Below are 3,542 nucleotides of genomic sequence, written 5' to 3' on the forward strand. Positions count from 1 at the left end.
ATTCATCTCCTTCCCAAGGCCAGAAGCAGCCATTCCTGCCTGATAACTTTATGATTTGGCCCCCAGTTTATCTGTTTATTTTTTAAGGACATGCAGAGTAGGCTTAAAATTAAAATTCAGCATGAGTGACTTTTATATAAAAATAACGTGCATCTTATCAATCCTACTTTCATCTTATATTTAGTTTTCATTACCCTCCCCCTATGGATGAATTTTTTTTATGCCTACTGGTACTATTTTTGCTCTATTTTGAATGAAATCACCTTTTGCATACTTAGGGCTTTAAGTTATCTCTTGCTCCTAAGTAATGGGATTAGGAAAGGAAAATAGCTCCAGGTGAGATCTATAGAAGGGCAGAGAGAAAGCATCTGAAAAAGGGTTTAATTTGAGTGGTGCTGGGGACAGAAGGTGGGAGTTTCTATAGCATGAGAAGGTTTTCAGGCTCACCTAAGCTTTCTCATTACAGCTGCTTGAAGGCCTTTAGTAATTAAATTTTGCATAAATTAACAGTTCAGGACCAATTTGAATCTACCTCAGCAAGTAGCAGAACTGCTTGCAAGCACTCATTAATATTTCATCTATAAGAGAAAATTATATATATATGGGACGTGGCTGGAAGTTGGCAACAAGATTTTATTAGCATCCCACTTCTACCCCTGGAGTGTTGCACATGTCACAAGGTAATTAATGCATTAGAAAAAAAAATTTAAAAATTATCTGTTGGGTTTTTCCCATAATGGGTCTGAGAATCTGCTGGGAAAGCAATTTGAACGATTCAGGGGGGAAAAAAATGTAGATATTCAGTTCAGGAAAGACTTTGGAGTGTGATTAAGACCAAGTTTTGAAAACTGACTCCTTTATCAGAATTAAGCTCAGCATTTACAGCAATGTGGTTCTTCTACTAACCAGGTCTCCTGTTTTTATAATATCCAGTTACTTGATTTTGTTGCAAAGTAAAGAATTTTGTTTTGCAAAGAGGTTTGACATTTAGTTGTGTATAACACTGGCATAAAACCTAGAATATTTAACATTTTCCAGAGACTACAGTTTCCAAATGTCCTCTTGTTTTGGATTAATGGCTCTTCGTTTGACAAAATGGAAACATTTAATTTTCTTATGGTTTGTGTGGGCTGGAGCATGGTCATATGTTATATGACTATGAGGTAAACTGAGAAAGAAAAAAGTTATTTCAAAATACAAATTGAAGTATTACATTGTGAATATAGCCTCAAGGAATGTTTTAAAATTGTCAGAAGTGCTATTTTCCTACCAACAAAATTCCTGTAAAAGAAACTGTTTCCATCTACATTGCATATTCCTACACACAGGATTTGAATCAGTTTTTTACTAATAAGCTGAGCATGTTCTGTATAACTTTCTTTCATTCTGAAGCTTTGGCAAAGAAAGGTGATTTGGCTCTTAGAACAGCCCCTAAACATAAGTTGTCCCTCCCACCACTACATCCCTTGTATAATTATTCCTTCTGATTATGTTAGTATCCAAATTAAAAATAAAATAAAATTTAAAAATCCTTCCCCCCAAAAAACCCTCCAGTTTACCAAGTTTTTTTTCCATATGCTGGACAATTAGATAAAACAGACTGAGTAAGATAATGAGTAAAACATGCAAACCAGAAATAAACTGGTAAGGAAGGCAGGAGAAACATTCTTATGCAAAAGTTTGTTTGCTTGGTTGTTTTTCTGTTCTGAACCTTTTCCTTTTTGTTTACAAGAATCTCATCTCATAATTGATGTCACCTGTCACTTTCATACCCTCTCCAAGCTTCACTTCCAGTTCCCTAAACATGGGCAGATAATTCTTAACTAAGGTCTGCAAGTTTATTACATGCAGGGTGCTTAACTGGATGTCTAAATATAGATCTAAGGGATTTTATTTAACGATAAAAATGCAGACTGCAGTGAAAGGAAAGACAGAAGTCATAAAATGTTTAGGAAATATCTCCTGACCCAGACAGGTACAGCCCCACAGAGAACGTCTTCAGGCGTGTTGAAGCCAGACAAACCTGAGGAATCCTTTGGGAAAATAGAAAAAATTAAAATAGTTGCATAAAGACAGGAAAATTGCTTTCTGAAATTTTAGTTGTTGGGGCAATAGCAATGCACGGCCTTGCAGTGACAGCACTTGGCAGAGAGTAAACTGCCAAGCTTCTGCTCCTGCTCAGCTTCTTCAGAGCACGTTGTGTTTGTCACAGTGATTTGAAAATATCTATTGAGGACTGGGCTGCTCGGAGAGGCTGGGGTTTCACTTGGAGCCTTTTCCACTCAGAGCTTCAATTTCTCTGGGCCTCTCGGGGTCCTTGATGACTTTTGAGGATGGAGGGTGGGAGAGAAAGATTTAAGAGACTCCCGAGTGCAAACATCAGTGGCAAAGTGGGACAGATCAAGATTTAGCACACTCACAACACCTGAAATATAACCATGCACAAGGGGGTGACCAATCATTTAAGGAGTTACTCCCTCTTAAATCCATGGGTACGTTTCTCAGCCTCGTTTTAAAAGCCTGGGCTGCCATGCCAAGGCAGCTATGGAGCATGTACACCTCCCCCTAAAGAGAGGGATCCACAGGCTGGGTGTTATTCCATATGTACATGATCTAAATACTTACATCTTTTTCTTTTTTTTTTAAAGGGAAAAAAAAAAAAAAGATTAAAAAAGAAAAAAAGGCTGTGGTGCAAGCACATACCATCTACAATATATACACGGAAAAAGTTTTCATCTGCTTTATGTTTTGATACCATAGTCTATATTTTGACTCCAGAGTGTGATGACTGTATAACTTTTCACATGAATTTCATTTTTCCTGTCAAGGTACATTATTTTAAGGGTGACAATAACTTGGCTTCAAATGAGGTGAAACCATCATAGTGATAAATGAGTTTCTTGAGGAGGGAGGTTGTACCCTGGGAATACACTTTGAGAGACCACACACCTCTGCTTAACCAAGCTTGTTAGCTTTACAACACATTACAAATACTCCTTCTAATGCAGATGGCAGTGAAGAGACCTGAGCACTTGACTTTTGAAAATACAGTGTATATTGCATGGGGAGATTAGGCTTGGTTTTCACACTGGCCTTTTGTACAAGTCTGGTTAACAGCTGAATGCTGCCTTTGGTCCTTTCCTTGTTCTGTGGATAATTTTTACATTTTGTGGCTTTTGTTCTGTTTGTTTTTTGTTTTTTTTTTTTAATTTAGATTCAAAAAAGACAGCTCAGGCTTTGCCATGCAACTTTTAGCTACAGCCATGAGGGACAAACTCACTTAATTGCTCTGTAGTTCATATTGCAGTCCAAAGGAAAAAAAAAAAGTCATGCCAAGTAGCATCAAATTTTTAGAAGCATTTCTAGGCATCACTTTAATAGTTAATGAAACAAGCTGCTGACTTTCATGGGGCATGTGATTATCTTGCTAAGTCATTTTTTTGTATTGATTCCCTGCTATTGTATGTAATGTAAATGTAACATGGAGGAAAAAAGCCCTGGCATAACCCCTGATGTTAAAGAGCACAACTGCCATCCACTGT

This window comes from Heliangelus exortis, chromosome 4 (genome assembly GCF_036169615.1).
Source record: "Heliangelus exortis chromosome 4, bHelExo1.hap1, whole genome shotgun sequence".
Lineage (NCBI taxonomy): Eukaryota > Metazoa > Chordata > Aves > Apodiformes > Trochilidae > Heliangelus > Heliangelus exortis.